We start from the raw sequence: 12,112 nt of genomic DNA on the forward strand, positions 1-12,112 counted from the left end.
GCATGTTATACATCGTCTTGAACCCCATTTCCACGGGCTTTCATATGCACTATAGATGTTAAGGGTCTTCGAAAGGAAAGAGAAATTATAAGGAGGTATTGGCTAGGTCGACATAAGTCGGCGACGGAAGTCAAGCGGGGTAGAGAAGCGACACTATATGCAGACGTTTGCAGTTTGGCATGCCAGTGCACATGGGCATGTTATACATCGTCTTGAACCCCATTTCCACGGGCTTTCATATGCACTATAGATGTTAAGGGTCTTCGAAAGGAAAGAGAAATTATAAGGAGGTATTGGCTAGGTCGACATAAGTCGGCGACGGAAGTCAAGCGGGGTAGAGAAGCGACACTATATGCAGACGTTTGCAGCTATGCACAGCATTGCAGATGTGCATGTTATGCATCGCCAGAAACCCCACGGAAAGACCTTTCAAATGAATCATAGATATTAGAAATCCAAAGAGTGATAACGAAATTAGAACGAAAGCCTACTTCCGCTACCGGCGCCGGCGCGACGGAACTACCATGCGGCATTACATACGGACATGCCTAGCATCTTTGCTCAACGTCGCACATGCACATGCCATACACCGTTCTAAGCGAATTGAAATGCTCTTTCTAATGAATATAAGATATTAAAAGTCGCATCAGGCATGTAGACATTATTAACGAAAGGATCATGCGCTGATGGTGTTGGCGACACACAGGAGATGCTGCATGACACGCAGACGTATGCAGCTTGGCATGCCAGTGCACATGGGCATGTTATACATCGTCTTGAACCCCATTTCCACGGGCTTTCATATGCACTATAGATATTGAGGGTCTTCGAAAGGAAAGAGAAATTATAAGGAGGTATTGGCTAGGTCGACATAAGTCGGCGATGGAAGTCAAGCGGGGTAGAGAAGCGACACTATATGCAGACGTTTGCAGTTTGGCATGCCAGTGCACATGGGCATGTTATACATCGTCTTGAACCCCATTTCCACGGGCTTTCATATGCACTATAGATGTTAAGGGTCTTCGAAAGGAAAGAGAAATTATAAGGAGGTATTGGCTAGGTCGACATAAGTCGGCGACGGAAGTCAAGCGGGGTAGAGAAGCGACACTATATGCAGACGTTTGCAGCTATGCACAGCATTGCAGATGTGCATGTTATGCATCGCCAGAAACCCCACGGAAGGACCTTTCAATTGAATCATAGATATTAGAAATCCAAAGCGTCATAACGAAATTAGAACGAAAGCCTACTTCCGCTACCGGCGCCGTCGCGACGGAACTACCATGCGGCATTACATACGGACATGCCTAGCATCTTTGCTCAACGTCGCACATGCACATGCCATACACCGTTCTAAGCGAATTGAAATGCTCTTTCTAATGAATATAAGATATTAAAAGTCGCATCAGGCATGTAGACATTATTAACGAAAGGATCATGCGCTGATGGTGTTGGCGACGCACAGGAGATGCTGCATGACACGCAGACGTATGCAGCTTGGCATGCCAGTGCACATGGGCATGTTATACATCGTCTTGAACCCCATTTCCACGGGCTTTCATATGCACTATAGATGTTAAGGGTCTTCGAAAGGAAAGAGAAATTATAAGGAGGTATTGGCTAGGTCGACATAAGTCGGCGATGGAAGTCAAGCGGGGTAGAGAAGCGACACTATATGCAGACGTTTGCAGTTTGGCATGCCAGTGCACATGGGCATGTTATACATCGTCTTGAACCCCATTTCCACGGGCTTTCATATGCACTATAGATGTTAAGGGTCTTCGAAAGGAAAGAGAAATTATAAGGAGGTATTGGCTAGGTCGACATAAGTCGGCGACGGAAGTCAAGCGGGGTAGAGAAGCGACACTATATGCAGACGTTTGCAGCTATGCACAGCATTGCAGATGTGCATGTTATGCATCGCCAGAAACCCCACGGAAAGACCTTTCAATTGAATCATAGATATTAGAAATCCAAAGCGTCATAACGAAATTAGAACGAAAGCCTACTTCCGCTACCGGCGCCGTCGCGACGGAACTACCATGCGGCATTACATACGGACATGCCTAGCATCTTTGCTCAACGTCGCACATGCACATGCCATACACCGTTCTAAGCGAATTGAAATGCTCTTTCTAATGAATATAAGATATTAAAAGTCGCATCAGGCATGTAGACATTATTAACGAAAGGATCATGCGCTGATGGTGTTGGCGACGCACAGGAGATACTGCATGACACGCAGACGTATGCAGCTTGGCATGCCAGTGCACATGGGCATGTTATACATCGTCTTGAACCCCATTTCCACGGGCTCTCATATGCACTATAGATGTTAAGGGTCTTCGAAAGGAAAGAGAAATTATAAGGAGGTATTGGCTAGGTCGACATAAGTCGGCGATGGAAGTCAAGCGGGGTAGAGAAGCGACACTATATGCAGACGTTTGCAGTTTGGCATGCCAGTGCACATGGGCATGTTATACATCGTCTTGAACCCCATTTCCACGGGCTTTCATATGCACTATAGATGTTAAGGGTCTTCGAAAGGAAAGAGAAATTATAAGGAGGTATTGGCTAGGTCGACATAAGTCGGCGACGGAAGTCAAGCGGGGTAGAGAAGCGACACTATATGCAGACGTTTGCAGCTATGCACAGCATTGCAGATGTGCATGTTATGCATCGCCAGAAACCCCACGGAAAGACCTTTCAAATGAATCATAGATATTAGAAATCCAAAGAGTGATAACGAAATTAGAACGAAAGCCTACTTCCGCTACCGGCGCCGTCGCGACGGAACTACCATGCGGCATTACATACGGACATGCCTAGCATCTTTGCTCAACGTCGCACATGCACATGCCATACACCGTTCGAAGCGAATTGAAATGCTCTTTCTAATGAATATAAGATATTAAAAGTCGCATCAGGCATGTAGACATTATTAACGAAAGGATCATGCGCTGATGGTGTTGGCGACGCACAGGAGATGCTGCATGACACGCAGACGTATGCAGCTTGGCATGCCAGTGCACATGGGCATGTTATACATCGTCTTGAACCCCATTTCCACGGGCTTTCATATGCACTATAGATGTTAAGGGTCTTCGAAAGGAAAGAGAAATTATAAGGAGGTATTGGCTAGGTCGACATAAGTCGGCGACGGAAGTCAAGCGGGGTAGAGAAGCGACACTATATGCAGACGTTTGCAGCTATGCACAGCATTGCAGATGTGCATGTTATGCATCGCCAGAAACCCCACGGAAAGACCTTTCAAATGAATCATAGATATTAGAAATCCAAAGAGTGATAACGAAATTAGAACGAAAGCCTACTTCCGCTACCGGCGCCGTCGCGACGGAACTACCATGCGGCATTACATACGGACATGCCTAGCATCTTTGCTCAACGTCGCACATGCACATGCCATACACCGTTCGAAGCGAATTGAAATGCTCTTTCTAATGAATATAAGATATTAAAAGTCGCATCAGGCATGTAGACATTATTAACGAAAGGATCATGCGCTGATGGTGTTGGCGACGCACAGGAGATGCTGCATGACACGCAGATGTATGCAGCTTGGCATGCCAGTGCACATGGGCATGTTATACATCGTCTTGAACCCCATTTCCACGGGCTTTCATATGCACTATAGATGTTAAGGGTCTTCGAAAGGAAAGAGAAATTATAAGGAGGTATTGGCTAGGTCGACATAAGTCGGCGACGGAAGTCAAGCGGGGTAGAGAAGCGACACTATATGCAGACGTTTGCAGCTATGCACAGCATTGCAGATGTGCATGTTATGCATCGCCAGAAACCCCACGGAAAGACCTTTCAATTGAATCATAGATATTAGAAATCCAAAGAGTGATAACGAAATTAGAACGAAAGCCTACTTCCGCTACCGGCGCCGTCGCGACGGAACTACCATGCGGCATTACATACGGACATGCCTAGCATCTTTGCTCAACGTCGCACATGCACATGCCATACACTGTTCTAAGCGAATTGAAATGCTCTTTCTAATGAATATAATATATTAAAAGTCGCATCAGGCATGTAGACATTATTAACGAAAGGATCATGCGCTGATGGTGTTGGCGACGCACAGGAGATGGTGCATGACACGCAGACGTATGCAGCTTGGCATGCCAGTGCACATGGGCATGTTATACATCGTCTTGAACCCCATTTCCACGGGCTTTCATATGCACTATAGATGTTAAGGGTCTTCGAAAGGAAAGAGAAATTATAAGGAGGTATTGGCTAGGTCGACATAAGTCGGCGACGGAAGTCGAGCGGGGTAGAGAAGCGACACTATATGCAGACGTTTGCAGCTATGCACAGCATTGCAGATGTGCATGTTATGCATCGCCAGAAACCCCACGGAAAGACCTTTCAATTGAATCATAGATATTAGAAATCCAAAGCGTCATAACGAAATTAGAACGAAAGACTACTTCCGCTACCGGCGCCGTCGCGACGGAACTACCATGCGGCATTACATACGGACATGCCTAGCATCTTTGCTCAACGTCGCACATGCACATGCCATACACCGTTCTAAGCGAATTGAAATGCTCTTTCTAATGAATATAAGATATTAAAAGTCGCATCAGGCATGTAGACATTATTAACGAAAGGATCATGCGCTGATGGTGTTGGCGACGCACAGGAGATGCTGCATGACACGCAGACGTATGCAGCTTGGCATGCCAGTGCACATGGGCATGTTATACATCGTCTTGAACCCCATTTCCACGGGCTTTCATATGCACTATAGATGTTAAGGGTCTTCGAAAGGAAAGAGAAATTATAAGGAGGTATTGGCTAGGTCGACATAAGTCGGCGACGGAAGTCGAGCGGGGTATAGAAGCGACACTATATGCAGACGTTTGCAGCTATGCACAGCATTGCAGATGTGCATGTTATGCATCGCCAGAAACCCCACGGAAAGACCTTTCAAATGAATCATAGATATTAGAAATCCAAAGAGTGATAACGAAATTAGAACGAAAGCCTACTTCCGCTACCGGCGCCGTCGCGACGGAACTACCATGCGGCATTACATACGGACATGCCTAGCATCTTTGCTCAACGTCGCACATGCACATGCCATACACCGTTCGAAGCGAATTGAAATGCTCTTTCTAATGAATATAAGATATTAAAAGTCGCATCAGGCATGTAGACATTATTAACAAAAGGATCATGCGCTGATGGTGTTGGCGACGCACAGGAGATGCTGCATGACACGCAGACGTATGCAGCTTGGCATGCCAGTGCACATGGGCATGTTATACATCGTCTTGAACCCCATTTCCACGGGCTTTCATATGCACTATAGATGTTAAGGGTCTTCGAAAGGAAAGAGAAATTATAAGGAGGTATTGGCTAGGTCGACATAAGTCGGCGACGGAAGTCAAGCGGGGTAGAGAAGCGACACTATATGCAGACGTTTGCAGCTATGCACAGCATTGCAGATGTGCATGTTATGCATCGCCAGAAACCCCACGGAAAGACCTTTCAATTGAATCATAGATATTAGAAATCCAAAGAGTGATAACGAAATTAGAACGAAAGCCTACTTCCGCTACCGGCGCCGTCGCGACGGAACTACCATGCGGCATTACATACGGACATGCCTAGCATCTTTGCTCAACGTCGCACATGCACATGCCATACACCGTTCGAAGCGAATTGAAATGCTCTTTCTAATGAATATAAGATATTAAAAGTCGCATCAGGCATGTAGACATTATTAACGAAAGGATCATGCGCTGATGGTGTTGGCGACGCACAGGAGATGCTGCATGACACGCAGACGTATGCAGCTTGGCATGCCAGTGCACATGGGCATGTTATACATCGTCTTGAACCCCATTTCCACGCACATTCATATGCACTATAGATGTTAAGGGTCTTCGAAAGGAAAGAGAAATTATAAGGAGGTATTGGCTAGGTCGACATAAGTCGGCGACGGAAGTCAAGCGGGGTAGAGAAGCGACACTATATGCAGACGTTTGCAGCTATGCACAGCATTGCAGATGTGCATGTTATGCATCGCCAGAAACCCCACGGAAAGACCTTTCAAATGAATCATAGATATTAGAAATCCAAAGCCTCAAAACGAAATTAGAACGAAAGCCTACTTCCGCTACCGGCGCCGTCGCGACGGAACTACCATGCGGCATTACATACGGACATGCCTAGCATCTTTGCTCAACGTCGCACATGCACATGCCATACACCGTTCGAAGCGAATTGAAATGCTCTTTCTAATGAATATAAGATATTAAAAGTCGCATCAGGCATGTAGACATTATTAACGAAAGGATCATGCGCTGATGGTGTTGGCGACGCACAGGAGATGCTGCATGACACGCAGACGTATGCAGCTTGGCATGCCAGTGCACATGGGCATGTTATACATCGTCTTGAACCCCATTTCCACGGGCTTTCATATGCACTATAGATGTTAAGGGTCTTCGAAAGGAAAGAGAAATTATAAGGAGGTATTGGCTAGGTCGACATAAGTCGGCGATGGAAGTCAAGCGGGGTAGAGAAGCGACACTATATGCAGACGTTTGCAGTTTGGCATGCCAGTGCACATGGGCATGTTATACATCGTCTTGAACCCCATTTCCACGGGCTTTCATATGCACTATAGATGTTAAGGGTCTTCGAAAGGAAAGAGAAATTATAAGGAGGTATTGGCTAGGTCGACATAAGTCGGCGACGGAAGTCAAGCGGGGTAGAGAAGCGACACTATATGCAGACGTTTGCAGCTATGCACAGCATTGCAGATGTGCATGTTATGCATCGCCAGAAACCCCACGGAAAGACCTTTCAATTGAATCATAGATATTAGAAATCCAAAGCGTCATAACGAAATTAGAACGAAAGCCTACTTCCGCTACCGGCGCCGTCGCGACGGAACTACCATGCGGCATTACATACGGACATGCCTAGCATCTTTGCTCAACGTCGCACATGCACATGCCATACACCGTTCTAAGCGAATTGAAATGCTCTTTCTAATGAATATAAGATATTAAAAGTCGCATCAGGCATGTAGACATTATTAACAAAAGGATCATGCGCTGATGGTGTTGGCGACGCACAGGAGATGCTGCATGACACGCAGACGTATGCAGCTTGGCATGCCAGTGCACATGGGCATGTTATACATCGTCTTGAACCCCATTTCCACGGGCTCTCATATGCACTATAGATGTTAAGGGTCTTCGAAAGGAAAGAGAAATTATAAGGAGGTATTGGCTAGGTCGACATAAGTCGGCGACGGAAGTCAAGCGGGGTAGAGAAGCGACACTATATGCAGACGTTTGCAGCTATGCACAGCATTGCAGATGTGCATGTTATGCATCGCCAGAAACCCCACGGAAAGACCTTTCAATTGAATCATAGATATTAGAAATCCAAAGCGTCATAACGAAATTAGAACGAAAGCCTACTTCCGCTACCGGCGCCGTCGCGACGGAACTACCATGCGGCATTACATACGGACATGCCTAGCATCTTTGCTCAACGTCGCACATGCACATGCCATACACCGTTCTAAGCGAATTGAAATGCTCTTTCTAATGAATATAAGATATTAAAAGTCGCATCAGGCATGTAGACATTATTAACGAAAGGATCATGCGCTGATGGTGTTGGCGACGCACAGGAGATGCTGCATGACACGCAGACGTATGCAGCTTGGCATGCCAGTGCACATGGGCATGTTATACATCGTCTTGAACCCCATTTCCACGGGCTCTCATATGCACTATAGATGTTAAGGGTCTTCGAAAGGAAAGAGAAATTATAAGGAGGTATTGGCTAGGTCGACATAAGTCGGCGATGGAAGTCAAGCGGGGTAGAGAAGCGACACTATATGCAGACGTTTGCAGTTTGGCATGCCAGTGCACATGGGCATGTTATACATCGTCTTGAACCCCATTTCCACGGGCTTTCATATGCACTATAGATGTTAAGGGTCTTCGAAAGGAAAGAGAAATTATAAGGAGGTATTGGCTAGGTCGACATAAGTCGGCGACGGAAGTCAAGCGGGGTAGAGAAGCGACACTATATGCAGACGTTTGCAGCTATGCACAGCATTGCAGATGTGCATGTTATGCATCGCCAGAAACCCCACGGAAAGACCTTTCAAATGAATCATAGATATTAGAAATCCAAAGCCTCATAACGAAATTAGAACGAAAGCCTACTTCCGCTACCGGCGCCGTCGCGACGGAACTACCATGCGGCATTACATACGGACATGCCTAGCATCTTTGCTCAACGTCGCACATGCACATGCCATACACCGTTCTAAGCGAATTGAAATGCTCTTTCTAATGAATATAAGATATTAAAAGTCGCATCAGGCATGTAGACATTATTAACGAAAGGATCATGCGCTGATGGTGTTGGCGACGCACAGGAGATGCTGCATGACACGCAGACGTATGCAGCTTGGCATGCCAGTGCACATGGGCATGTTATACATCGTCTTGAACCCCATTTCCACGGGCTTTCATATGCACTATAGATGTTAAGGGTCTTCGAAAGGAAAGAGAAATTATAAGGAGGTATTGGCTAGGTCGACATAAGTCGGCGACGGAAGTCAAGCGGGGTATAGAAGCGACACTATATGCAGACGTTTGCAGCTATGCACAGCATTGCAGATGTGCATGTTATGCATCGCCAGAAACCCCACGGAAAGACCTTTCAAATGAATCATAGATATTAGAAATCCAAAGAGTGATAACGAAATTAGAACGAAAGCCTACTTCCGCTACCGGCGCCGTCGCGACGGAACTACCATGCAGCATTACATACGGACATGCCTAGCATCTTTGCTCAACGTCGCACATGCACATGCCATACACCGTTCGAAGCGAATTGAAATGCTCTTTCTAATGAATATAAGATATTAAAAGTCGCATCAGGCATGTAGACATTATTAACGAAAGGATCATGCGCTGATGGTGTTGCCGACGCACAGGAGATGCTGCATGACACGCAGACGTATGCAGCTTGGCATGCCAGTGCACATGGGCATGTTATACATCGTCTTGAACCCCATTTCCACGGGCTTTCATATGCACTATAGATGTTAAGGGTCTTCGAAAGGAAAGAGAAATTATAAGGAGGTATTGGCTAGGTCGACATAAGTCGGCGATGGAAGTCAAGCGGGGTAGAGAAGCGACACTATATGCAGACGTTTGCAGTTTGGCATGCCAGTGCACATGGGCATGTTATACATCGTCTTGAACCCCATTTCCACGGGCTTTCATATGCACTATAGATGTTAAGGGTCTTCGAAAGGAAAGAGAAATTATAAGGAGGTATTGGCTAGGTCGACATAAGTCGGCGACGGAAGTCAAGCGGGGTAGAGAAGCGACACTATATGCAGACGTTTGCAGCTATGCACAGCATTGCAGATGTGCATGTTATGCATCGCCAGAAACCCCACGGAAAGACCTTTCAATTGAATCATAGATATTAGAAATCCAAAGCGTCATAACGAAATTAGAACGAAAGCCTACTTCCGCTACCGGCGCCGTCGCGACGGAACTACCATGCGGCATTACATACGGACATGCCTAGCATCTTTGCTCAACGTCGCACATGCACATGCCATACACCGTTCTAAGCGAATTGAAATGCTCTTTCTAATGAATATAAGATATTAAAAGTCGCATCAGGCATGTAGACATTATTAACGAAAGGATCATGCGCTGATGGTGTTGGCGACGCACAGGAGATGCTGCATGACACGCAGACGTATGCAGCTTGGCATGCCAGTGCACATGGGCATGTTATACATCGTCTTGAACCCCATTTCCACGGGCTCTCATATGCACTATAGATGTTAAGGGTCTTCGAAAGGAAAGAGAAATTATAAGGAGGTATTGGCTAGGTCGACATAAGTCGGCGATGGAAGTCAAGCGGGGTAGAGAAGCGACACTATATGCAGACGTTTGCAGTTTGGCATGCCAGTGCACATGGGCATGTTATACATCGTCTTGAACCCCATTTCCACGGGCTTTCATATGCACTATAGATGTTAAGGGTCTTCGAAAGGAAAGAGAAATTATAAGGAGGTATTGGCTAGGTCGACATAAGTCGGCGACGGAAGTCAAGCGGGGTAGAGAAGCGACACTATATGCAGACGTTTGCAGCTATGCACAGCATTGCAGATGTGCATGTTATGCATCGCCAGAAACCCCACGGAAAGACCTTTCAAATGAATCATAGATATTAGAAATCCAAAGAGTGATAACGAAATTAGAACGAAAGCCTACTTCCGCTACCGGCGCCGTCGCGACGGAACTACCATGCGGCATTACATACGGACATGCCTAGCATCTTTGCTCAACGTCGCACATGCACATGCCATACACCGTTCGAAGCGAATTGAAATGCTCTTTCTAATGAATATAAGATATTAAAAGTCGCATCAGGCATGTAGACATTATTAACGAAAGGATCATGCGCTGATGGTGTTGGCGACGCACAGGAGATGCTGCATGACACGCAGACGTATGCAGCTTGGCATGCCAGTGCACATGGGCATGTTATACATCGTCTTGAACCCCATTTCCACGGGCTTTCATATGCACTATAGATGTTAAGGGTCTTCGAAAGGAAAGAGAAATTATAAGGAGGTATTGGCTAGGTCGACATAAGTCGGCGACGGAAGTCAAGCGGGGTAGAGAAGCGACACTATATGCAGACGTTTGCAGCTATGCACAGCATTGCAGATGTGCATGTTATGCATCGCCAGAAACCCCACGGAAAGACCTTTCAAATGAATCATAGATATTAGAAATCCAAAGAGTGATAACGAAATTAGAACGAAAGCCTACTTCCGCTACCGGCGCCGTCGCGACGGAACTACCATGCGGCATTACATACGGACATGCCTAGCATCTTTGCTCAACGTCGCACATGCACATGCCATACACCGTTCGAAGCGAATTGAAATGCTCTTTCTAATGAATATAAGATATTAAAAGTCGCATCAGGCATGTAGACATTATTAACGAAAGGATCATGCGCTGATGGTGTTGGCGACGCACAGGAGATGCTGCATGACACACAGATGTATGCAGCTTGGCATGCCAGTGCACATGGGCATGTTATACATCGTCTTGAACCCCATTTCCACGGGCTTTCATATGCACTATAGATGTTAAGGGTCTTCGAAAGGAAAGAGAAATTATAAGGAGGTATTGGCTAGGTCGACATAAGTCGGCGACGGAAGTCAAGCGGGGTAGAGAAGCGACACTATATGCAGACGTTTGCAGCTATGCACAGCATTGCAGATGTGCATGTTATGCATCGCCAGAAACCCCACGGAAAGACCTTTCAATTGAATCATAGATATTAGAAATCCAAAGAGTGATAACGAAATTAGAACGAAAGCCTACTTCCGCTACCGGCGCCGTCGCGACGGAACTACCATGCGGCATTACATACGGACATGCCTAGCATCTTTGCTCAACGTCGCACATGCACATGCCATACACTGTTCTAAGCGAATTGAAATGCTCTTTCTAATGAATATAATATATTAAAAGTCGCATCAGGCATGTAGACATTATTAGCGAAAGGATCATGCGCTGATGGTGTTGGCGACGCACAGGAGATGCTGCATGACACGCAGACGTATGCAGCTTGGCATGCCAGTGCACATGGGCATGTTATACATCGTCTTGAACCCCATTTCCACGGGCTTTCATATGCACTATAGATGTTAAGGGTCTTCGAAAGGAAAGAGAAATTATAAGGAGGTATTGGCTAGGTCGACATAAGTCGGCGACGGAAGTCGAGCGGGGTAGAGAAGCGACACTATATGCAGACGTTTGCAGCTATGCACAGCATTGCAGATGTGCATGTTATGCATCGCCAGAAACCCCACGGAAAGACCTTTCAATTGAATCATAGATATTAGAAATCCAAAGCGTCATAACGAAATTAGAACGAAAGCCTACTTCCGCTACCGGCGCCGTCGCGACGGAACTACCATGCGGCATTACATACGGACATGCCTAGCATCTTTGCTCAACGTCGCACATGCACATGCCATACACCGTTC

Source organism: Haliotis asinina, chromosome 9 (genome assembly GCF_037392515.1).
Source record: "Haliotis asinina isolate JCU_RB_2024 chromosome 9, JCU_Hal_asi_v2, whole genome shotgun sequence".
Taxonomy (NCBI): Eukaryota; Metazoa; Mollusca; class Gastropoda; order Lepetellida; family Haliotidae; genus Haliotis; species Haliotis asinina.